The following is a 27241-nucleotide window of genomic DNA, read 5'->3' on the forward strand; positions in this document are numbered from 1 at the left end:
CCCTTCACTCCAAACAGAAACCCTACACTCATTTCTTAACTCCCCATTGCCCCTTCCCCCACTTCTTGTCACCCATACTCTACTTCTCATCTCTATGGTCATGTTCTCTGATACTTTCTTTGTGTTTACCGTGGGGATTAAATTTAACATCTTAAATTTATAACATTCTTGTTTTTCTTTGATACCACTTAACTTCAACATGACATATAAACTATGTTCTTATACTCCATCATTCCCCCACATTTATGTAGTTCTTGTCAAAAATTACATATTTTACATTGAGCCCCAAATTTATCATTCCAGTTTATGTATTTTAGATCCTGTAGGAAGTAAATAGTGGAGTTACAAATCAAAAATGCAGAAGTATTGGTATTTATATTTACCATGTGATCTTTACTGGAAATCCTTATTTCTTCATGTAGTTTCAGTCAATTTTTTAGTGTCCCTTCCTTTCAGCCTGCTCAACTCCCTTTAGCATTTCTTATAGGACTGATCTACTGGTGATGAAGTCCCTCAGCTTTTGATTATCTGGGAATGTTTTCATCTCTCCTCATTTTTACCCTCCAGGTGTTTGTGAATTCTCCAAGTCTCTGATGGTTATTGACTTCTATTTGTATTCCATGGTGGTCAGAGAATGTGCTTTGAACAAATTCATTTTTTTTTTAATTTATTGAGGCTAGTTTTTATGCCCCAGCATATGGTCCATTCTGGAGAAAGATCCATGATCGCTAGAGAAGAATGTGTCCCAGTGACCTGGGATATAATATTCTATATATATATATCTGTTAAAATTATCTATCTATCTCTCTCCTTTCTTTGTTTCTCTGTCGATAGGGCTCCCTTTAGTATCTGAAGTAGGGCAGGTCTTTATTAGCAAAATCTCTCAGCATTTGTTTGTCTGTGAAAAATTTAAGCTCTCCCTCAAATTTGAAGGAGAGTTTTGCTGGATAAAGTATTCTTGGAAATTTTTCACTCTCAGAATTTTAAATATGTCACGCCACTGCCTTCTTGCCTCCATGGTGGCTACTGAGTTGTCACTACTTAGTCTTATGTTGTTTTCTTTGTATGTGGTGAATTGCTTTTCTCTTGCTGCTTTCAGAACTTGCTCCTTCTCTTCAGTATTTGACAGTCTGATCAGAATATGTCTTGGGGTGATTTTATTTGGATTTATTCCATTTGGAGTTCACTGGGCATTTATGCTTTGTGTATTTATATTGTGTAGAAGATTTGGGAAGTTTTCCCCAACAATTTCTTTGAATACTCTTTCTAGACCTTTACCCTTCTCTTCCCCTTCTGGGACACTAATGAGTCTCATATTTGGATGTTTTATTTTATCTATCATATCCCTGAGATCCATTTCAATTAATTTCAAAATTTTTCCCATTCTTTCTTTTATTCTTTCATTTTCTGTTCTGTGATCCTCAAGGAAGCTGAGTTGTTGTTCAACATCCTCTAATCTTGTATTATGAGTAGCCAGAGTCTTTTTAATTTGGCCTACAGTTTCTTTAATTTCCATAAGGTCTTCTATTTTTTTATTTACTCTTGCAATTTCTTCTTTATGCTCTTCTAGGGTCTTCTTTATGCCCTTTATATCCTGTGCCATGCTCTTCTTAATGTCCTTTATATCCTGTGCCATGCTCTTGTTGCCTGTGTGTAGTTCTTTGATTAATTGTGCCAAGTACTGTGTGTCTTCTGATCTTTTGATTTGGGTATTTGGGTTTGGGTTCTCCATATTGTCTAGTTTTATCATATGTTTTAAGATTTTCTGTTGTTTTTGGCCTTTCGGCATTTGTTTTACTTGATCTGTAATTTGTCAGAACTGCAACTTGGTGGCATACACTTTAACTAACCAGCAGATGGTGTCCATGAGTCACCTATTCACCTCAAGTCAGTTTTCCCCAACCTTGTCCCTGTGGTATGCAGGGATCCAATTCCCATGGGGTTCAATGGTGCACTAAATTTGGGTGTGTTGGTGCTGTCTGCCCTGAATGAGGGCTGTGTGTCTGAGAAGTTAGTGAGGGGGAGCATCTTTAATAATCAAACCTCCCAGGTGTTCCTGGAGATTCAAGGCTGTTGCAAGAGTCTAAGCTCTCATTTCAGTCTTGCCACTGACCATCTCTGCCACTGACACACAAGTCCTTGGTATTGGTGCAGGTTCCCTGGAATTTCCGAGCGGGTCTCCCTTCCCTGCTATGCTCTTCCAGGATCTCTGCTGAGGGAGGGCTGTGCCACATCACAAGTGTGCAATGGCCTCAAGGGAAGCCCTGGGTTGCTGGGCCATGGACAGGCATTCCCAGCCCACTTCAAAGATGGCTGAATGGGACACATTAACTTCCCCCTTTTCACAGAGCTCCACCCTCCCAGCTCCAGGACAGTCAGCCATGGGTGTATTAAAGGCCACTGTCCATGGCTGATATTGTGACATGTGCACAGTGCTGCAGGAAAGACTCCCCATCACACTGGGTTTCCCGGTGTGGCTCTGGGCTGTGGGCCTGGCCCCAGGCAGGAGTGTCCCACACCCACTGGGATGATGGCTGCCAGTCATGCAGTTTTTCCTCCTTTTGGCTCCCCTTTGCTCCCCTGGCCCCAAGACACCCAGTATCGGGTGTGGGAAGGTTTACCCTCCATGCCAGACACTGAGGCATTAGGCCAGCCTGCTCCCGCTGTGCTTTGCTGTGTGGCCCTCCCAGTCACAACCGCAGCTGCTCCCGGGCTTTTTTTTTTTCCAACCCACCATTTCCCTACACTGCAGTGAGGGACTTTCAGCTGACTCACTCACTCATTTCAGTATGCAGACTCCCAGTTTCACAAAATGCACAGTCCCTGTGGATTCAGCAGAACTTTTCTTGCTGGTGCATCACTAGAACTGGTATTCTGGGTCACTTTCTGGTTTTTATCTAGTATTTTTCATGGAGGTCTCTTTCTGCCCTGTCTCACCTAGCCGCCATCTTAGGTTCTGACTTACTGCCAGCCTTTTATAGAGGATGAAACTGAGGCTCAGAGTGAGAAGGTATTCAACCCAAGTCCCACAGCTTGCAAACCAGGTGGGACCTGAACCCAGGAGTATCTGACACTGGCCACACTTTGCTACCTCCAAATACTGCTCAGGTGTCACAGGGATCAGGCAGAGGTTAAAGTAGATGATGACTCAGCAGCCTCTCTACAATGGATTCCCCTCATAGGGTGATTTTAAAGGAGTGGGGGTGGGGTGAGGAACTGGCACACACAGAAGGCTTCAGCTGCCATGTATCTGCACAAGAGAGTTCAACTGCTGCCCTGCTGCTCCCTGGTAGGACCCTTTGGATCATTTATAAGTAATTCCACAGGCTGGAACTTTGAAAGCCCACCCAGTGCTTGGCCCAGTGCCCACACACTCAGCTCCTGGGGTCTAGTGAGGGTTGGCCACCAAAGTGAGGCTTTTCTTGTCCCACTGATCCCCACTCATACTCAAAAGGTGATATTAGGTGTGAAAACTCTGAAAAAGATTTGCACTGAATATCTAGAAATTGATAAATTTTAAGCACAAGGGAAATAAGTTGGATACTTATTCAAAATTCATTCCTGAGCCACAATCTCCTGGTCTTTCTAATGAGAATGGGAACAGTTCCTAAGGCATAATGTTATACTGAGGATTCAGTGAGATAAATCATGGGGCCAGCACATGATGATCACACACAGAAAACAGATTTCTTTCCCCAAGTGATCTTCTTGTCACTTTTGTCTCAGCATTCTTCTGTCAAGTATGCCTCTTGTAAACTACTGAGGTTGCCTTGCAGATCAAGACAGGAGCCTGAGGCAAATATATGTGCGTGTGCTGTGTTCCTGACACCAGGCCAGGGTGGTAGAGGACATCAGTAAAACAAAGTCATGGGCTTTACCCCCAAGCAAACCCTGTCTTCTGTGGGTCCCAGTGTACATTAGCATATTAAAGTCCTGCTGTAGATATCTCTGTTTACCTTGGCTTAACTTGGTATTTCTTGAATTTATGGGATCATAGATCCTTTCCTTGTTTCTGTTTGCAAGTTGTCTGTGGCCCTCAGTCATGCTGTTCACCAGCACTTCTGTTGCTCCTCTTTGGCACAGGGTAGAACTGCCTTTCCATGACCCTGCCCTGGGACTTGCTCTCATGAACACATCATGAGCAGAAGTGATGTGTTTCACTTCTGGGTGAAAAGCTTTAAGAACCATATTCCCTTCACCCCTCCACAGTGATATGTGATCCTCTATATGGTGGTCTGGGAGTAAAGACAACATAAAGCAGATATTCAGCAGGTCTGATGGACGTGGAGCATGAGTGAGAAGAAATCCTTCTGGATCTTCTTGTTAATGCAGCAGAACTAAGCCTATCCTAAGTTATAAAAACCACCCACTAACATCTGCAGAGAAACCAGTCTTCCTAAGGATGTGGCTAATGGAGTCTGACATGACCCAATCATAGGTGGAAAGGCAGTTTCAGTGTTGACCCTATTTATCTTGATGAACTTGAACCCTAGCTGTTCCTCTTTTCTGCTCTGGCTTCACCTGCTCCCAAGGATCACTTCAACATTCCTGTTACCTCTCATGGTGGACCCAGGGGTGGCCTTCCTTCCCCTTATGACCTGAGAATGATGTTGGGTCTGGTGTCTGTGAAAGCATCTTCAGGGAAGCTCTGTCCAGCTCTGCCCAAGGATGTCCATGGTCCACATGGCGAACCCCACATCCATGCTAAGGATGATCTGCTCATGTCCTCCCATTTCTTGGAAAGTGCCCATCCCTGCTCTTCTACCTTTACCCCTTCCCCAACACATGGGTCCCCCTTGGCCAAAACTGACTTGTTACATGGTGGGCTTCACACAAACTGGGCCTACAAATCCCTTACTGTCATTAAAATGTGGCTCCAGAGAAAGTCATTGCTGCCTCTTCCCCATGTGCAGAGAGAGAGATGACAGCAAGACAAGTAACCAAGGTGCTGACCATGATAACAATGACAGTGAAAGCTATCAAGCACTTCTTTTGTGCTGTGGTCTGTGCAAACACCTACCCTGTGTTAGCTTATTTCACCTGTTGGCTTCACTCTCCAAGCATATCCCAATCCTGGAGTCCACTTGATGTGGAGGCATTCTGTATATGGGACTAGCATCTGCAATCAGTTGACTTTTAGTAAAGATTCAATAATGTTGGTGAGCCTCTGCTAATGAGTTGAACAGTTAAAGAACAAAGAACTAAGGTGGTGTATGGTCCCTGGGATTTCTGAGTGGGTCCCTCTTCCAAGCCATGCCCTTCTAAGTCCTCTGCTGAGGGAAGGCTGTGCTACATCACAAGTGTGCACCAACCGTCAAGGGAAGTTCTGGGCCAAGGGCCATGTAGGGACATTCCCAGCCTACTGAAAGTATGGCTGAATGGGGCATGTTAATCTCCCTCTTTTCACACTGCTCTGCCTTCCTAGCTCCTGGACAATTAGCTGCAGGTGCATGAAAGGCTATTGTCCATGCTAGATATTGTGGCATGTGCATGCATTGCTGGAAACACTTTCCATCACACTGGGTTTTTTGGCACAGCTCTGGGCTGTGTTGCTGGTGCTGGGCAGGAGCATTCCCAGCCCACCAGAAAGATGGCTAAGAGGCCATCTTTTGGCCTCACATCTGCCTTCCTACCTCTGAGACAATTAGCAGTGGGTGCATGAAAGTTTATCATCCAAGCCAGATATTGAGGTATACTCACAGGTTGTGGAGATGCCATTCCTGCCATGCTTCCCTGTGTGGTTCTCACTGCCATATTCACAGCTGCTTTTGGGTTTTTAAAAAGAGCTAGTCTGACTCCAAACACCAACCCATGGTTCCCCCACATTGCAGTATGGCTGCCAGATATTTAGTAGGCTTACTCACTCATTTCAGAATGCAGGCTCCTGTGGAGAATGCAGGGTATTGGCCTACCCCACCTCAATGGTTGCTAACATGACCACAGACATAGGGAACTGGTGGTTTGATGGGTTGAGCCCTCTACCATAGGTTTTACCCTTGGGAAGACTGTTGCTGCAAAGGAGAGGCTAGGCTTCCCTATAATTGTGCCTAAAAGCCTCCTCCCGAATGCCTCTTTGTTGCTCAGATGTGGCCCTCTCTCTCTAGCTAAGCCAACTTGAAAGGTGAAATCACTGCCCTGCCCCCCTACGTGGGATCAGACACCCAGGGGAATGAATCTCCCTGGCAACGTGGAATATGACTCCCGGGGAGGAATGTAGACCTGGCATCGTGGGACGGAGAACATCTTCTTGACCAAAAGGGGGATGTGAAAGGAAATGAAATAAGCTTCAGTAGCAGAGAGATTCCAAAAGGAGCCGAGAGGTAACTCTGGTGGGCACTCTTACACACAATTTAGACAACCCTTTTTAGGTTCTAAAGAATTGGGGTAGCTGGTGGTGGATACCTGAAACTATCAAACTACAACCCAGAACCCATAAATCTCAAAGACAACTGTATAAAATGTAGCTTATGAGGGGTGACAATGGGATTGGGAAAACCATAAGGACCACACTCCCCTTTGTCTAGTTTATGGATGGATGAGTAGAAAAATAGGGGAAGGAAACAAACAAACGAACAGACAAAGGTACCCAGTGTTCTTTTTTACTTCAATTGCTCTTTTTTTACTTTAATTATTATTCTTGTTATTTTTGTGTGTGTGCTAATGAAGGTGTCAGGAATTGATTTAGGTGATGAATGTACAACTACGTAATGGTACTGTGAACAATCGAATGTACGATTTGTTTTGTATGACTGCATGGTATGTGAATATATCTCAATAAAATGAAGATTAAAAAAAAAAAAAAAAAGAATGCAGGCTCCTGGTTTCACCAAGTGCATGGTCCCTGTGGATTTAGCAGACCTTGTCCAGCTGGTGCATCACTGGAACTGGTGTTCTGGGTGACTTTCTGGCTTTTATCTAGTATTTTTCACAGAGGTGTTTGTTTGCCCTGTCTCTCCTAACCACCATCTTCCAGAAATCTGGGTCCAAAGTTTTTACTACAGATTTTATGCTGTGATCTTGGGCATTCCTCCCATTTCAGGTTGGTGCATGATGAGTGGATGGTCACATTTGTCCCCCCACAGTTATTCTAGTTTATTTACTGGTTGTTTCTGTTTTGTTTTTAGTTGTTCCAGGGGGACTACTTGGCTTTCACTCCTCTCTATGCCACCATCTTAGATCTCCCTCTGGCATCATTTCTTATTTGATTTCTGCTTCCATTATACAGTCCTTCCAGAACTCAAACACTATAAATGAAACATAAGAGTACGGTCCTTTCTATGTCTTCTTTTTCTTTTGTCTTCATAATAGAATGTGGTTTGTTCAAGAAATCAGCACAGGGGCTGATAATACTCCACTAAAATGACTGCATTCTTTGGTACACTCTCCTGCAGTTCAAGTAGTTTTGTTGACTTCTTACAAGAAACAACCAGTCTGCATCTGGGCATTTTCTGCCCACATTAATGTCACAGCTTTCTGACTATGGAGTAGATAACCATGGCTGGGTACTTTTATATGTTCTTTCTTGTTTTGCTTTAAAGATAAGACTTGCTGCAACATACATTCCTCCCTCCTAAATTTTTAAATTGAACTTTAAGTCTCAGTCACCTCCACTAAAATTGATGACACAAGCAGCTAGTAACCAGTTTTTTGGTTTCTGCCTAACCTTATAAGAAATCCCTGTTAAAGCCAATTCTCTTGGTGTTTCAGCAAATGGTAGCTCTTTTCCTTTTTGTGCTGGCATGTCCACTTGCTCTTGCCATATAGGAAGTGTGTATTCATGTAATTGGAAAATCTGGATTTCTAATGCCAAAGGATTAAATTAAATTAAAACCTCTTGGATTTAATTTCACTGATACACAGCCACTATTTTATTTTTGACCAGAGGCATTTTGGCCACAATTTAATTGGCATACTGGACACTAGTGTGAGTCCTAGGGTTTTGTTTTTGCTTTTCTTGGGTCTTTCATTATTGGCACATGGAATTTGCATAAAATGAAATGACTCTCTTGGTCTCTGATGATGGGTTTAAAATTAAAGGAGGATCTGGTTTGGTCTGGGGATGATACTGGATTATGTTGTGACTGATGTTTATTAGTTACTTGTAATATTTTTTGCATCTTTGCAAGGTGTTCTGGGTGACTTATATATTAATATATATTAATTATATATAACCAATAAGTTATATATAATTAATTTAAATTTGTTACAGGTTTTCTTGTACAGGATAAACATTTTTTTTCACTTGGGTGAAAATAATTGCAACAGTTTTTTGATAAGGTGACTGTTGCTTCACCTTAGGACAACGGTTGGATGCCAATTATTTTTGACTGTGTGAAAACACATCAAAATTGAATTAAAGATGTGAATTTGAAACTGGTTGTATATCTAATATACCCCAGGTTCAATAAATAAACAATTATTTTTATTAAAAAAACATTTATTGTGAGTTATACTCTGATTATAAAAGTAATACATGTTCATTATAGAAATCTAGAAAACAATTAAAGTGGCCAAGGGTAAAATATGAGTAATCAAAATGATAACCACTGTAAATATTCCAGAATATATCCTTTTAGTCTTTTATCTATCTATATACCCTCATATATAGATAGGCACCAATAAAATTCTATTTTATTTTATTTTTAACAAAACAGGGCCAATATCCTTCTTCAAGTTTTGCAATCTGTTTGTCAACCAAACAAAAACTATTGATGCCTGACTTCAAATGTACTAGAAGTTGGTTAATCTTAATAGTGGAATATTCCAGAACATGTACTACCACACCTTTATCAGAACCTCTTGCTTTGGAATTTCCCAATTGGTTTTCTTTTGTTACACAATACAAGTGAGAGTTGTGACTCTCTTTGCCAATACCTAGGAGTTCAAGTGTGTCCTTTTTTAATTGTTCTACTCAAGTGCATAAATAAGAAAAAGCACACCCACTTCACCTTGAGTAATATTACCTTAAGTTTGCTAATAATTCATTACACCTGTGGCAAAGGTGTGTTCGCTGACTCAAGTGTTCTTTGCCAATAAACCTGGAGGACTAGTGAGAACAGAGAGAAGGTTATGCTATGAGAGGATGAGATGGGAAGAAAAGGACACAGGTCAGAAGGCATGGGAATTGAGCCAGTTTCACATCTTAGAGGACAAATGGAAAGCAGAGTTGATGGTTTGCTTGTATTTCACTTAAGCTTGGCATGCCAGGATGACTGTCTGCTTGATAAGGTTTTTTGAAGTCTTACTCAATTAACATTTCATGCTTCACAAATACACAACCCAACATATCATAAAATTTCCTTAAATTTTTATACAAAATCTTTTAATATTTTGGCTAGGTCAAAATAAGTGTTCTCAAATGTAAATAATTTGTCTCTTTAATACACCCTGACAGACAGGACTCTGACTTGCAGGCAGCCCTACTTGGAGAAGCATCACAACCCCTCATGCTGCCCAGAGCCTCTCCTATATGGGAAGGTAGAATCATGCCACTCTCTTCCTTCCAAATCCAGGAGTACACAAAAGCCAGGGACAGTCCAGTCCCCAGCCAGGCAGACCCCAACTTCAAACACTAGCCATTCAGGACCCTCACACTGGACAGTCCTTTAAGATGGCTGTGAAGCAAAGCCAACAATGGACCCTCCTTTCTTGCCCCCCAGGTGACATGTTCCAAGCAACTGACCCAACTGACATGCACACTTACATGTTAGCTTTCCAGAAAAGATAGACTTCCACTTATAACAAAATATCTTCCTATTTTTCAATATAAAGAACTCCATTACATGTGTCTTCAATAAACAATAAATTGAGTGCAGAAGCCAGTGTTCTGTACATCTGAAGCATCAGCTCATTAAAAGGCCCAGGATAGGTAACATCACAAAGGTTGGGTAGGTTTATCACCCTTTAAAGAAATTCTGAAACTCTTCTCCCAAAATGACTGAGAAACTCTATTCCAGTCATCCCACCCTGGCAGCTACTTTGCTGCCTGAGTAGAAGCTCAGGCCAGGCTGGAGCATGGATCACTGGGTGACCTCAGCTTGAGCCCTCCTGGACAGTCCAGAGATATGGGGATATGGGGAGGCCATCAGCATCAGTCGTGTTTCAGTTCTTGTGTGAAAGCCTGATGTTCTGGTGGTGGAGTTCGGCATCTGAACCACAGGAAGAAAGATAGCTTAGCCACTGTTCCTGCAGCTCTGATGTCTTCCATCACAGAGTCAGCCAACCTGCTGGGAGCTGAGTTCCTGGCCATGCACACTCTGGGTAGTGCAGGGAGGCTGAGCCCCCACCCAGATCTCCTGCCACCACACTTGCTGGGGTGACAGCACCATCTCCATTCTCTCAGTCCCTAGACATCACCCACTGAATATCCACAGGCATCCCCAGTAATTGACAGGGTCCATCCATTGCATCCACACAAACCAGCTCACCAGCAGGTACCACATTGCAGCCTGCCACCATCCACCACCACCCCAGATTCCTGCTGGCTGGCTGTCCCCACTCCCTCAGAATGCAACTGCCCCAAGGCTGTCCCTAAAGTCTATGGCAGCCTCCCCCATCCTTTTATGCAGACCAGGCATGGTGGCAGCCCCCTTGCTGGGGCCTCTGCTGCCAGGTGGGCCCTGTAATCCACCCTCCACTTCCAGTGCAAACCAAATCCTCATGCTCCCCTTTTTAAACCCTTTCATGGATGCCAATAATACTAAAAACAACAAGGACAACAGCAATAAGTCTCCAATTCCTCAGGTAAGGAATAGAAGCCCACAATTTTCAGGATAAGGTTCAGGCCCCAAATCTCAAGGGCCTTCCTGCTCTACATCAGCAGTTTTCTGAATTCAGAATATGGCAGCATTGCCTGGGTAGGCCACTTGTTAAGGATTCAGTTTGCCAGGTTCCACTTTAGCTGGCTCCCCCTCACCCATCCTGAGAAGCCTGGCATGTTCCCTTTCACACCTCACTCACTGAGCTGCAGGCATCTAGGGCTGCATCATCTAAGCAAAGCACAGGCTGTTGAAACTCACTGACCTTCATCCTGCTCCCTCTGCCTGAGATGGCCTTCTCCCTGCTTTATCTCCCTGCTCTACCCTACTCTGTGCTTAATAGGGCTCCTCCTATAGGAAGGCTTCCCACACCTCTCTGTGGACTCCTATGCACCCTGTGCCCTCCTGATTCTCATTTTCAGCACTGTAACCTCTGATTTATTCAGATGCCACTCTAAGGCAGAAGCTCCCTCCACTAGAGGACAGGGTGCTCACTGCCAATCAGTGCTCAGCAAAATTTTCAGGATTATCATGGTGGTCTGATCAGAAGAACAGGATGTCTGTGCAGCCCCACACTCACAATCAGATGATTTACCTGGAAGTGGGGAGCAGACAAGCCATCACAGAAATAAATTTGGGCATTTGCCCACTGCAGCCACTGGATGCCATCAGGAATATATAGGAAGCACATTACCAGCCTGAGGTAATAAAGCCCAAAGCATCAGTAGGTTGCTCATGTGTGTACACCCACACACACATGCACAAAGACACAACCACTTCACCAACCTATGGGAATAAACTGTCACCAGCACACTCAAACATGTACATATACATTCATACACACGCGCGCGCACACACACACACACACACACACACACACAAAGTGCACCATATCAGCATTAAAAAAGTCAGGGAAACAAAAACCAAAAAACAAAATGAAGAAAACAACCACCCCAAATCAAGTGCAGCACTCTTACAACAGTACCATCAGTCTGGGTAAATTGTCAGAGTCACCTCTAACCATAATCCAATGAGTTCCCAGAGATTGAATTTGCAACTTGAAGCCAAAGATAAGCCTCAACAGAAAGCCCTAAAACAAAGTTAGGCCACTTTGATACAAGTTAGGACAAGGGATTTACATGGAAATAAAAGAAAAAAGCCTGGGCATTGCTGGTTTCTAACTTTCTTAAAGAGAAATGAGGCAAGATGGCAGCTGATGGAAAGTATCTTGTAGTCAAAATACTACCCCCTTCTTCAAACCCTGAATGATCTTGTGTGAGCCCACCAAGGCAACCCATGAGGAAGGCTTGACCTGACCCTCCACAGGATCTCAACCCCCAAACACCAAAAGCCCCACATGGCAATGTTCAATAAATGCCTGACCCACCCCACCCCAACTCCTAGGAAGCCAATTGTAGCACAAAGGCAGCTTATTCTGTGGGGGTGAGGAAGTGATTGGGAAGATTTACCAAGTGGAAGAGAATTGAGTTGGAATTTGAAGGGGGCATGGAATCTAGAAATGTACTGCAGGATATCCCAGACTAACCAGCTTACAAAAAAGGAAGCAAACACCAATGAAAATTTGAAGAAAATCTGAGGGAAAATAAATGCTCATGTTCTAAAATGTACACTTCATTGCCTTATGTTCATTCTGAAATGAAAATGCAGACTCAAAAGAAGGGACATATCTATAATTGCAAAACATAATAGAGGTGGGTGGACAAGGGCTCACCAATGAGCAAGAAAGTTCAATAGATCACCAGAACCCACACAGTAGGTGTGGCACTGACAGTGAAACATGCAGAGCAAGAACCCTGTATGCCAACCTCTGCACTAATCACAGAGAGCTGGCATTTAATGCCAGGTCAAAGCCTGATAGTTCCTCTCTGTAGAAACCACCCAACAATCTGGGGAAAAGCAAGGCTTCTAGTACGAAGGTGGTACCTTGAATAGATTTCCCTCTGGATGTCAGTGGGAGGCCCTCAGCCTGTGGGTCACTGCCTAACTCCTCCCACCAAAGAGAACTCTGCAAAGTGGCACCCCAAATATTCTCACATCAAACTCTATCACTGGAAACCAGACCTGTCATCACAGTAAACTCTAGACAGACATTCCTCTGTGTGTGTATGTCAACTGAGAATCACCAGGCACACACAGAGAACAAGTAGCATAAAAGAGAATGATGATTATAAGCAGAAAAAGTGATCCAAGAAGAAAAAAAGAAAAGATAAAGAGAAAAGATAATTCAGAGAACAGCAAAAGGGGCTCCAGGAGAATATTATATCCATTAAACAAGTAGTTAATGCTAAGAAAAAGGAAGAAACAGTGACTATAAGGGACTCTTAGAGACTAAATTATGTTTACTGAAATTAAAAGTTATCTATTTGGAGCAATTGGAAAATCAAACTTGAAAAACTCCCAGAACAAAGTTAAAGTGATAAAGAGAAGTGAAAAATATGGAAATCAGAGACAGAGGCAGGTTTCTAATACAAACCATTAAATGTGTTAATAATATGAGACCTGAGAGAGAAAAGAAAGCAGATGGAGAAGAGAAAATTATAGAAATAACAGAAGATAATTTCCCTGAACTGAGGAATAGGCAAAAGAGTTTAAATTGAAATTTTGCAGTGAATATCCAGCTGAATGAATGGAAAAAAAAAGAGCCACATTAAGACATACTTCATGAAATTTCAGATTATAATGGGTATAAAAATCCTAAAATCAAGACTACTCATTAGCAATTCTGGATGAAACAATGGCTCAATTTTCTTTGAGGAAATTATTTTCATCCTAAAATTTGATACGCAGCCAAACTATCAGCCAAATGTGGTGGAAAATAAATACCTTTCCTGATATACACAATTTCAAAATATTTTCTTGCTTGAGTCCCTACTCCAGAAAAATGAGGGACTAATCCAAGAAAAAGGAAGACTGGGATCCATGAAACAGTGATTCCAACTCACGAGAGCACAGGATAAGGCTGTGTCACAGACCAAGGGGCCAGATTGGAGCCAGAGGTCAGAGGGTGCTGGGAGAGAGGTCCCAGGACAAATGGGAGAATTGGAACTTCCAGGTGGTCCTCAAAATCCTGCTGCTAGGTCGGCTTATTCTCTCTTTCAGGAGTATTTTCTCAGGACTCCCAAGTCCCTACTCCTTGAGGAGCCTAAGTCTGAGATTAACTGGTTACCTGTTAGATTTCTAAAAGTCAAGTCCACTGAAAGCTCACTGGTCTGGCAGGCTCTTCCCAATAGGCAGACAGCACTTCCACCTTTTCATACTTTTAGGGTCTTTAGTCTCCCTTTCCTGGATTCCCACAGCATATAGTTCCACCACACCCCCTGCCCCTATTCTTGCTATTTCTAAGATTTGGAGTCAGTCAGAACAATAGATTTTTTTTAAATCAAGTGCTTTCTGTTTTCAAGCAAGCCCTCAAGGTAGTTTTTCTTATCCAGGTACCACAGATGAAAGAACAGATACTTGAAGGTGAGTTAACTTCTCTGAGGTCATATTGCAGCACACTTATATATATCTAAAGCCCATACTCTCTTGTTGCCTGCTTTTTTGCTATCATTACTATTATATGAAAATAAAAATCAACTACAATGATACAAACTTTGCACCTCCCAACCCATTTTTTCTCTTGACCAAGCTTGGTCAAAGGGTGTTCTCTTATCACCCCTGATTTCTACTTGAAGAAACTGCAGCACAGAGAGGTAAATTCAGCTCTCATGGATCACACAGCTTTGTCAGTGGTGGAGCCAGGATTTGAAGCTGGGCAGTTCCACCCCTGAGCTACATGCCTGACCATGTCCAAGCAGCAAGTTCTAGGGGCATCTTTCTTTAACCTTTTCATCTCCTTTGCTGATGGTGAATCACATAAGCTATACCTAGAATGAAAGAAGGATTGCCTGCACTCTGACACATTAGCCTGGTTTAACATTCTTGTCAGCACTATGCCCTCAGAGTTGTGATTCCAACCTCTCTGAGCTTCAATTTCCCCAGGTTATAATGAGGGATGGGAGCAGATGCTGTGTGGTCACAACTGGGTTCATCAAGCCTTCCATTTGATTTCTGAGATTGTGCCAGCTGACAGGGTGCTCATGGTAGCCAGGAGGGCAAGAGGGCCACTTTCCAGGGACTTCCATATAGACTGTGTGCTCTGGTCAGCAGGGACTCTGTCTGTCCTGATGGGCCAGGAGCCACACCTGGCTGAGGGCCTGACCTGTGCTATCTCATTTCATCCTCACATCAACCCCTGAGGAAGACACATAGCACATGAAATTCTCACCTCTGGATAAGAGTAACTGCAGACTCCAGAGACAGTGTGCAGGGCAGCATCATACAGGACATTATCCTCAAGGGGAAAAAGCTCCCCATCTTGCTCATGTAGCCACCTCTGTCCTTCTTTGCTTCTCTCAGTGCTGAACAAGAAATAAGGTCACTCCATGTAAGATATGTCTCCCAGCAGTGTGAAAACCAAGCCCTTTTAGCTAGTAATGCTTGAAATTTCTATGAAATATTCCTGAAGGCCTGGTGGGAATTGAAATGTATCCCCACAAAAGCATGTTGACATCCTAACTCCCAGCCCTGTGTTTGTGAAGATGCTGTCATTAGTCAACATGTCCAAACTTAATGAGGGTGACCTTAATCCAATGAGGCTGAAGTCCTTATAAGCCAAGGAAACCAGACAGGGGGACAACTGTGCTGGTGTGTGATGGCTGCCCTGAGCTCAGTCTGTGCCTGTGAGAAGTGGTGGCCCGGGGTCTGGCTTGTGTCTAGTGTGCTTTGGCATCTCTGAGCTTAGCCTGTGCCAGTGGGAGGTGGTGGCCATAAGCTAACCTTGTCCCTGGTTGCTTTGCCCCATCTCTTCCCAACTAGGCTGCATCATCCTCCTACACAACACACAGGAAAAAAACCCTTTTCTCCTCAAAACATCCCAGAAAACAACTTCCTTCACCTGTCCCCACCTCCCAATCAGCCAGTACCTTTAGCAAGCTTGGGGGACAGGGTCTCCATCAGCTCAGCTACCTTGGGTTTCATCTCAAAGGCACCTGCCTCCAAGGGAGCCTCCAGGCTCATGTTTTCCCTGCAGGGAGGAGTGACCTCAGACTTTCTCTCTTCAGAGGTTAATTTCAGACTTGGCACTGGACTGACACAGATGCCTACTTAGGGCATGGGACAAGAAACCCATCAGGATAATTTGGGAAACAGAGATTTTTCCCTTCTCACCCACTGAGCTAGAGCATAAGGAAGCAAACATGAGGGAAAGTGCAGTCCTGTTCTTAGCTGAAATTCAAGGATGGGCAGACATTTATGATGAAAAGAAAGTAATGAAGGTCTTTGAAGCCAAACAGTTATGAGCTCAACTCCTGACTCCCTCACTCATCAGCCATTTGGGCTCCATATCCACACCTGGATTCATGAAGTTGAAAGATAGGTGTTATAGTTAATTTCTAATAACTGACCCACTGGTTAAGCTGTCTCAGGCCCTAAGCTAGGAACATCATAGGCTTGATAGCACCCATTTGACTATTATCATTACCATCACCTTCATGTCAGCTGAAGACTCAGAAAAACAGAGAGGTTAAGTGACTTGTCCAAGACCACACAGCTAGTAGGTGGCAGAGCCAGGAAATAAACCCAGGACTGACATCCTTGATACAATGTTATTCTTTCACACTGCCTTGTCACTCAGTCACCTACTGATGAAATAAATGGAAGGAGCAGTAGGTAAGGGAGCAGTGTGCAGGACAGGCACTGTCCTAGGTGCTGAGGCCCAGCAGCCAACACCAGGAAGTGCTTACTGACAGGTAGTCAGAAATGCCCAAGGCTGCACCTGGTTCATCTCTCCAATGCAGCCTCAGGGTCAATATACCAGGGGCTGCTCCCAAATGCCCACACCTTGCTCCCCAAATTACACCACACTTGTGTGCTTCCCCCTAGACATTCCTGGGACTCTGTTAACCACACTCTTCACCCTCTGAGATATCACTTTCCTGCAGATATGTTTCAAGATTCCACCCCCAGAGGGATGGGTCATCAGGACAGCAGCTGTCTGTCCTCTGCAGAGCAGAGGCCAGCCTGGTCAGGAATCTTGCTTTGATCATTATACCCAAACTGAGCTCAGACTATGTGGGCTTGGTCCCCAGTCAGTCTCCACAATTATTCTGAATTACTGATACATCCTTATTCCAAACTTCCTTTTCTGTGATGTGGCCCCCAAGGCCCAGGGAGGGAAAGGTTTGTCCAAAGTCACTGAGTTGGGAAACAGCAGAGCTGAGTCCACTTGCATTGTAATGCTAATTTCATCCCTAGCCCTGATTTCCTTCCCTAACTCCAGACTCCAATACCTGTCATGCAAGGATACTCCTGGGGCACCTCTTTCTCCATTCATACCACACAGAGCACATCATGTTTCTTTGCAAACTTGCTCCCTTCTGAGGGGCCTACAGCTGCTGGAGCCAGAAGTGGGGACTCCACCCTTGAGTCTCCCTCTTCCTGAGCCTCTGATTTTCCCCAAGTTATGTTGCTTGGGCCCCAATGAACCTGTCTCTCTGTTGCTGTCCTCCCTGCTGACCCTGGCTAAGCATCTTGTCTCCCCATTCACCTCCTGGATGCCTCTTTCACCCTCTCCCAGCATTCTCCACACTGCAGCAGAGATGTGGCACTCATCTGATGCTCTTACTCCTGTGCCATCAACCCTCTATGGCTTCCCATTGCTCTGGAAAGGAAAGTGCCATGTTCATGGGTCCTGCCTGGCCCTCTGATTCCACTCATCATTGTCCTGCCTCCTCTCTGTCCATCTCTCTCTGTGCCTCCCCACTCCCTGCCACTTGCTCAACAAGGCTTCTTTCCTTCCCTCTAACAGGCCACATAATGTTGCCTGCAGGTCTTACACCCATGTCCCTGTGCCTAAAACTCTTTTATTCATCTACAAGTTCTCAACTTGGATATCACATCCTCCTGGAAGCCTTAGTTCCCCTGCTTGTGAGATCCCTCCTCTGTGAGAGTCTTGCATCTCCCTGCCCAAGTTCTTATCACAATTCTACTGTCTTATCTACCTGTCTTCCCATAACAGTGCAAGGTGAAGGCAGGGGCCACTTCCCTCTGTTCACTGGGGTAACCCTAGCACATAGCCACTTGCTTAGCAATCCACAGGGATAGACTATTTCCTGAGTGGAGAAATAGGTACACAGTTGATTTTCTTTATTCACATTAAAGTTCTATAAAGTTGCTGATGGCACAGAATTAGTGTATATTGAAACTTTGCTCCTGGGGAAGTACAGGCTTAAGTCCACGCAAGTCTCTACTCACAACAATTTCATCAACAGATCAATCCATAAGATTGTTTTATGTTTGGTTTTCTTTAAAGACATTATGCAATATATATTGTTGATTTGCTAACATTGCACTCATGGCCAACCACATAAGAACTCATGCCTGAACAAGGGTGATCTAAACCATGTATTTTCCTTATAAGGTCCATCACAGAAGGTGCACATTCAGTAGTCTAGACAGTTCTTCAGCACTACACTTGGGGAAATTTTAAACAGTGAAATCTCCAAAATAAGCATAAAAATGCATAAGACTTGGCATTAAAAGACCATGAAAAGGAAACTTGTTTGCACTATGAGGTGAGAAGACAGCCAAGCATCACCTTGCTTGAACTCAGCTGGGATCATGTGCATTAGTCCACTCAAATCTTCCAACTCTTGTGCCATGCATGACCTCTAAAGTGTCATGAGTAGTGCTTTTCAGGTTATTAGCACATTTTAGCAAGCAGGTGAATTTGCAAACTCAGAATCCATGGAGAATGCAAATTGTTTACAGGTCATTTTAACCACAGTGCCTCCTTTATTTTGGCCAAAAACTAACCCAGAGGACTAGTAAATCAATAAACAATCCAACCAACCTTTAGTACTGCAGAAAAGTAGCTCCAAAGACATCCAATGTTGGACTCTGTTCTAGTGCCTCTACAGCCTGTAAGAGCTGGGATGACTCAAAGGTACCATCCTGCCCTGGGTAGGAGAACTAGTTTACCAGGCATGACCACAAATTGGCTGGAGATAACCATTCTGATTACATCATTTTTGCAACAGAATTTAACTCTCTCCAATTTCTTTCCCTGTTAAATGAAAGGTTCATTCTGGTTCAAGCAGAAGAGCAAAATAATCATAAAAGCCTATAGATGAGGTGACCCTGTGGGAGGAGGCACTCTGAGGTGAATTCCAGCCCTTCCCCTTAGTGCCACGTGGTCTTTTTTCATCTCTTCATGCTTCCATTTCCTCATCTATAAAGTGGGAAATGTTTTCCTATTTCATTTAGCAATGCATGGATTGAGCAAGAGTGATGTGAAAGTGCTGAGTCCCAGCAGATGTAACTGAGGTTCAATCTTCTGATACCAAAGACCACCAACAAAAGAGCCTGCTAATGTGGTTCATCTGACCTCCTGCCCCATACATTCCCTGCTCTTCCAAGAATCTAAGGGTGTCCAAATATCCTTGGAAGCATATCTCTCCAAGTTCCTGGGAGCAAATCAAATAAAGTAATTGCACAGAGGAATCTATAAAGTGCCATTTATTAAACACCACTTCAAGACAGTTGAGATGCAGTGAAGGACCCTTTAATTCCTGAGCCCTTCTGAGTGCCTATCAGGTTCTCAGTGAAGCTGAAAAGAGGGCTTTGTGCTCCTGGGAGACAGCATTTCCTCTAATCTGCACACATGGCACAGATGTCACCTCCTCCATGGAGCCTTTGGTGGAAGCCCAGGCAGGACAGGTGCTGTTTTTCTGGGATCCCTTTTTTCCCTGGGACAAGCCTCCCTTTTGAAACATGTCAGAACCTGTCCTAGTTATCACTGGTCCAACAGTAGCTGTCTCTTCTTCTGATTGAATGACACTCCCCTGCTCTCTGCAGCCAAGAACAGCAACTGTGGGGGTGAGGTCCTATTAAAGACTGACTTCTATAAACCACACAAGAAAAACAGTTCTTTTGGACATTCTTCCTTCTTACTGGGAGTGTCAGCTCTTGGTGGTATGCAGAGAATTGCACAAACCTCTTTCTCTTCCAGAAGACCTACAGTCAGTGGTCACAGTCTACACCTTGCCCTATGTCCAAATGGAAGTCACAATCAAACAAAAATGACCTAAAGAGGTTAAACCACTGAATTCTGTGGTGCTTGACCATGGCTTCAAATAATAATCTTCTGCATAACTTGAAACAAAGATTCTGATTCCCAAGCCTCATTCCTGGCCAATTACATCACAATCACTGGGAGTGGGGTCTGAGCTTCAGTAGTGTTTAAATGTTTCAGGTGCTTCCAATGGGCAGCAGGATTGATAATCTCTGAGCTTCTGGGACAAGCTATTTGTTTTTCATCTTTTCATTGACTATTTCTGTTCATTTGTATATGGAACCACTGAAATCTCCTTGCAGGCAGGAAGGCAGGAGAACTGAACTAGGCCTGCACAGACATATGTGCACACCACAAACACAACTCTTTCTTGCACCACTCACCTTGGGATCCAAGGGGAAGAATCCTCTGAAAATAAGGTAGGCATTTTCTGAGCAGACATGCATACTGAACTTGAACATGTTCAAATGAAGAAAGCTTGTTGACTTGACCTTGGGGCAGATGTAGTGCTCCCCAAACAATGCGGACACAGAGATGGTTGTTTTATCATCAGAGAAGGGCAGATTGTCAGTCAAACCTCCATTGATGTATCACTGTTAAAGGATGAAACCAGGGCACATATTGATGGATGTTTTGTGCAAGAGTTTCATATGTTTTTGTTACTATGGATAAAGGCTTCTCAGAGTTGCCAGCAGGTGATGCAGTGGGAGACTAGGGGTTTTGGAATCACACTTAAGTCAATCTTTCAATAAATCTTTGTTGAGTATTACCATGCCAGGCACCCAGGGCTGCCTTGAGCTGTTGTGTAGTTTGTTCAGTGTACAAAGGTGCTTGGCCAAGAGGCAAGATGGAGGCTGGAGGCCACCCACCATCTGCTAGCCAAGTCCTATGCCCAGGTGGGTGCCCATGTGAGTGCCTTTTATAATGTGCATAAAGGTGGCATGTAAATGAGGGGTCCTGTGGGCACTGGGGAGAGAGTTGATGGAGACCTGGCTACTGCCCTAGAGGAGACAGGTGGTCACAGTTTCAAATGCAAATCTCCTTGGTGCTTGGGAAATCTTGGACAGGACACTTAACCACTGTGAGTATTTCCCTCCATAAATTAAAAATGGAGATAATCATCTTGAGAGACACTGAGACTTATATGAAATAGTGACTCTGGTGCAGATGCCCTGCAGGAGATGTCCTTTTATCCTCCAACTTCAAAAGCAGCATTTGAACAAGTTATGCTGAGGATGAGTTTTCCATCTTCTATATCCTGAATAATCTTGCTGTCCACAGCCAAGCTGGGACAGGCAAGTGCTGTTACAATTTGGATAGAATTTGAACCTGGGCAACTGGTGTCCAGAATGATTCCCAAACCACAGCCAGCCCACTTTCTTGTCAGGATGCCCTCAGAAGAATGATTTCAAAACACTAAGAAGGGAATATGTTCTTCCTTCCAAATTTCAGAACTTTCCAGACATTGGCTGAAAACATGTCCATAAACTATTAGCTATTATTAGTCATGTTTTGGCCATTAAAGGAGACTTCTCTTGAATCCAGCAATTACCAGATAGATACACAGTAACATCTTCAAAATCATAGCCACACAATTTCTATGGAAGCTGGAGGAAAGTATTGAAATCTCACTGCCATAAAGAACTTTGAATTAGATGTAAGAAATCCCTATTAAGACTGAGGAGGCAGAAGGCCATGTGGACAATTTTTCATTTAAGGAATATTCCAAAATCTAATTGTTTCTCTGCCTCATAAAAGTTTTCCTTCCATTTTGAAGTTTTCTGCACTAATAATCTGAGAATGCTCAGGGGACACTCAAGAATGACCTGTTGTACTTTTCAGCAGGGCTTAAGTGAGTATATTGGATGGGTGATTGTGTAACAGCTATGGCCAGAGTGGCCTGGAGGAAAAGAAAGGTAATAACATCATAACCTGCATTACCAAACACTTATATACCAGACTCTGTGTGAAGCACTTTATCTGCCTTATCATATTCAATTCTAAAACAATTCCATGATATTGTGCTACTATAAATCCACACCTTGCAAGTCAATCTCAGAAAGGTTAAGACACTTGTCCGAAGTGGCCCATCTCATAAGTGGGAGAGCAGGAATTCAGTTCTAGGCTTGTGTGTCATGCAGAGTCTGTGAAGGTTTGGGATGGCCACATCCACCTGGTAGACCTGAGTTTCCTCCCTGTAAATGGGGATGAGAGTGCATCTGGGCCATGAGTGGAGCTCTGAGAGTGTAAATAAATGTCTCTGTTCTGCAGACATATGGCCTATACCTGTATTAATGTGTGAATTGAGAGGGTCTCTAAAGTGATTTCCTGCTCTTGGACAGTGGGATTTCATGACCTGTCCCTGGAACAGAGTTAAAAGGGATTCTTGGTCTTGGCACTATGGTCATTTGGGTCATGTAAGCCTGTGGTATGGGCTGTCCTGTGTCCTGCAGAATGTTGAGCAGCATCCCCAGCCTCTATCCACTAGATGCTAGTTGCAGTCCCTCAGTTGTGACAATCCAGTGGCCATGGCAGCTGTAGTGGGAGGTACAGAATCATCTGCACTTGACAACCACTGCCTGGAAGAATGCTGCCAAGTAGCCCAGCACAGACACTAAGCCTAGTCCACAACCTGGATTTCAAATGGACTCCTCTTTCCTTGTCCCTGGTATGGCCCAGGAATCAGCCTGTACATCTAGTTATTGAATTCATCCAAATTCAAATACTACCAGCAGCTTCTAATCAAAACCTTTGATTAAAAAAAGCAGAGTCAGATCCTGAAGGGACTCAAAATCTCAACCAGGAGGAAGGGCCAGAACTGGGCACTGAGCAGTCAGAGGCCACCAGCAGGAGGCTACTGGGACACTGGTTTCTAGATCTGGGGAAGAAACAACATTCATGTGCAGCCACTGGAAGAAAAAGGAACTGTGCTTGGGCCAGGCCATGTCATGACAACAACAGGAGCTAGACATTGCTTTGGGCACTCTGTGGAGGACACTCCCTGTGGAGCCCTATGTTTGCTGGGACTGGGAGCAGAGGAGACCAGCTGCCCTCCACATGGACTAATTTAGGCCTCATCCTGTTTAGGGGTGGAGCACAGGCTCCAGTCTTCCTGATTGAGGGCCTGGACTGTGGTCAGTCACTGGGTGTCCCTGATTCTCAGTTTTCCCCCTCAAGTCACATGGGATAAAAAATTGCATTTCCCCTTAATTGAGAGAACTGAACAAGACAATGCCTATGTATTCTATGTCTCTATTAAAGTGGGAACACAGAGGGCTTCTGAAGTGCTTTCATGCTCTCACACAATGAGTTTTCATGAGTTCTCTCCCTACTACAACATTTCTGCATCTTGGCACTATGGTCTTCTGGGTCAGATAAATGTGTTTGGGGCTGTCCTGTGCCCTGTACACTATTAAACAGGATCCTAACATTCTCAGTTTTTATACCAGTAACATGGAATTAGTAAACGCATCTCTTTTTAGTGGCATGGAATGAATAAGATAATTCCTATGAAGTAGTGTCAATCCTCATTAATCATGGTTTCCTGTTCCTGGAACTTTTGTGGTCATTTGTGGATATGCAGAGAGCAGGCAAATTGACCATGTGCATGTTCCCAAGCTGAGGTTGAGGAAGCTGGCACTCGGCTTCCTTACCTCAGCTTTCATAGTGTAATCAAGTGTCTTTCCACAGAGTATTTAGTGACATTTTTCACATTTTTGTTCATTTTCTGGGTATTTCCTCTTTATAAGCCCCCCATCCCCAGCCTAGTGTTGAAATGCTTTCTAGTGTTCTTGAGTACAAGAAAGCTGTGATGTGCTCTTTGGAGAAAATACATGTGAACCAGAAGCTTTGTTCAGTCCTGAATTTCAGTGCTGTTGGCTGTGAGTTCAGTGTTGAATCAATATCTTATTTAAAGGACTCCAATTACCTTCCCCCTCCCCTTGGGGTTGATGATTAAACTTTCTTAAATTTATATTTGGAGGCCTTGTTCAAATGCTGCTCTAAAATGTCCTGAGAGCAATAATACTGTTTGTAGATTGGATTCAAGGTGGGACAGTCTCCAAAAGGCAGTGAATCAAAGAACTTCCAGGGAATCACTATATGTACATTTAAGGAGGAAGCAAAAGGGATAAGGTGACTTTAAACAAAAAACACATAAAACTAGGTTAAAGTTGAGGGATTATTGTAACCAGAGGCTCCCCGGGAACCTATCTCTCCATTTCTTATAGGGGCAGTGGTTTATTACTGGCCAGTTCACTTCTCCAGAGACTTCATAGAACATAACTACTGTGAGTGTTGAGAATTGAATATACTTGGCTTATACTAGGTAGTTCATAAATATGAGTTCTATTTGCAACCTGGTTCTGCTTACACTACAAACAGGATTTTTATCAAGTATTCTACTCTTCTCATGAATTCACTGCCAGCTATAAATGCTAATATTGTAGAGACTAAACTTCATGTCTTACAACCCATAATGGCAAAACAAATTAAGACACAAACCTATGTAAGGCCAGACTTTTTGCTTAAGAAAATGTATTATTTTATTGCCTCTAAGAACCAAGCTATCCCTTACATGTGTAATGCATTGGAAAGCATCTTATACTTTAAGTATACCACTGGGAACCAATCTTTGATGCTTCAGTAAACATGAATTAAATCATCCAACTTACCCAACAGGTACCCAGGTAATTAATTTTTATACACAAAGTTGCATTTTCTGCCCAGGAGGCTGGGAAGGGAGCCACCTATGGCTTCTCCTGTGAAAGGCTGAGAAGCACAAGGTTCTGCCTTTTGGGGACTAGGATGGGGTAGGGCATGGGTAGGAGTTGCTGAGCCTGGTGCCTTGCAGGAAGGAGATGTGCAATCACACCTTTAAGTGTAAGCCCAGGGACCCTGAATCAGCACTAGCAACCCCTGTAGGGGAGACTTACCACACTTCTGAAGGTAGGAGGGATTAAGCCACTGTAGAAAGGGATGAAGCAGGAACAAACCAAGACCTGTGAAGACAGAAGGCAGTGAATCCACTGGTGAGAACAGAATCTGCCTGCCTTTTATTTCCCTGGGCCTCTTATAATCCTTCTCCAAACAAGCAGGCAATGAAGCTTAAAGTCCTGTGTGCACAGAGGAGGTGCTTTGAGCAATGGATTGAGTGAATGATGAACCAATGTTGGACTTGGATTTTAGATATTTGGGTTGTCCCTACACTATAAGCTCCTTAACAACATTGCCTGTGTTGGCCTTAAACTTCCAGCCTCTGTTTCCCCAAACAGAGCCTTGCTAGCCACTGGAGACAGGACCAAGTGTTACTGGCTCATTAACAGATTGAGAAGGGGCTAGACTGCGGGCTTCTCAAATGCTGATGATCATGAAAACATCTGGAGAGCTTGCTGACAGCCAGATTCGAGGCTCCTCCCAGGAGTTCTGGGGTGGTTGCCATAGAGCGTGTATCTCTAAGAACACTCAAGTGATGTTGCTGCTGCTTACGGAAGGACCAGGCTTTGGGTCATACTGTGATGGAAAGAAGTAAGCAAAATAGGACACTGATTCACTGATAGGTAGTCTATGGGAATGGACAGGTGTGGGCTGCCTAGCAAAAGATTCTGTACACAAGAAAGGACAAAAGAGGGCTTCTGGGATGCTTGTTCCATAAGCAAGATTGCTGTCTTGTAGAGTCCAATGTTAACAACCATCAGCCAAATTAAACGGCAGTTTGATATTGCAGGTTATCTTCTCTGTGCTGTGCCCTGGGGACAGAGGCAAAGTAGATATGATCCCACACTTGTGGGTCCTCACTCTAGAAGTCCTCCTCATGATGGAACATGTGTAAAATGTGTCAGAGTGAGCGACACAGTCTGGAAACTTTCCCTGGAGGAGGTGGTCATGAACCTAGTCTTGAAGGATGGGTATGGATTATTTTAAATTGAATCTGTCCTGGAATATTCAGAGTTTACAGATGTTACAGAAAGTACCACCTGAGGCACACAGGTTCCACACAGCTCTGAGTCATGCACGAAATCATCATCACATGCAGAGAAATCCCTTTGCATCTCATGAGAGACATCAGGTAAATATGACATCCCACTCTGTGTTAATTCACAGAGTAACTTAGCAACACCCAGTGAAGTAAACAACTTGCATCCACAAGTTCAGCTTTTGACTGAAAATCAGACACCAGCACACTTTCCCAGTCAGCCAGTCTGGTGAGTGTGGTGCAGTTTTCCAGAGACAAGCTGGTGGACATTGGTTGGGAGGTGTTCCTGGAGATACTCTCTACGGTTCTTGCTTAGGTTGAAGGATGGGTAGAAGATGCTAAGTTTCCTTTTCCTGGTTCTCTGGGCTAGGTCTGTCAGTATGTGTATAGTACATTCTGGTGGTGGGAGACAATTATAGAGAAAAATGTACCACACAGGAGACATGGTATGCTTTATGGCAGTTAAAGCCAAACATTGAGGAGACTGACAGCCTTTGTCTCCACCTTCATTGTCTAATACAGTCATCAGTAGCCAGATGTGGCCAATGAACCCTTGTTACATGTCTAGACCAAACTTAGATGTGTAAAATGTGCATCTGATTTCAAAATCTTGGCAAAAAAAAATCATGTTGGAGACATAAAGCATCCCCTGTAAAAGTTCCCTCAGTATCCACTTGCTTGGAACTCTAAAGGGTGATAGAGACTGGAGTTGTATGCCCCCAAACTATGAATCAAAGAAGAAGAAATGTAATCTCCATGATTAGCAGGAGGTGTCCTTCCTGATCTGCCAGTTCAGATTGTGACCCTCCTTGGTCCTGCACAGCTTGGGAGTCTCACAGTGGCAGCATAGCCCAAGGTATTTCAGCCACAGGTGCAGAATATGAGTCACTCATAGCAGTGAGTTAGAACCCCATGCTATCCAGGCATAGGGACCCAAGTCTGCAGAGACTGAGGGTGAAACACAAGCAGCTAAGGAGTGCTGCATACAAAAGGTACCCCTGCCCCGGACAAAAAATCTATAATAAATAAAACAGGAAACTGAGGCAGAACACTTGGAAAGAGGTGTACACAGTGAGTCCAGCCTCTGTTTGCTAAAACACCTAAACTCAAAATGAACTTTCTTTTACTGACCTACCTTTCTGGATTGACCATATCTGTGTTCCCAAGGTGGGATACCTTAACAGAAAAAACTGGAGGTCAAAAAGTCTTAAAGGAAAATAAAAAATAATCAGTGGGAGGTGTAACTGAATTCCTGTAAGGTAGGAAACATCCCAGAATCAAAAAATTGTAAGGAAAATGGGCCACCAAGGAGGGAAAGAATTTAAGCAAATCATATTAACTTGGGAGAAAATTGTGTACAATATCATCAGAACACAT

The 27241-nt window shown here is 43.7% G+C and overlaps 1 pseudogene; it reads right to left on the reverse strand.

The window, feature by feature from the left end:
* LOC119542517 overlaps positions 1–26309 on the reverse strand; it is a 45584-nt pseudogene extending 19275 nt beyond the window's left edge.
* Between the last annotated feature and the right edge of the window lie 932 nt (positions 26310–27241).

This window comes from Choloepus didactylus, chromosome 8 (genome assembly GCF_015220235.1).
Source record: "Choloepus didactylus isolate mChoDid1 chromosome 8, mChoDid1.pri, whole genome shotgun sequence".
NCBI lineage: Eukaryota > Metazoa > Chordata > Mammalia > Pilosa > Megalonychidae > Choloepus > Choloepus didactylus.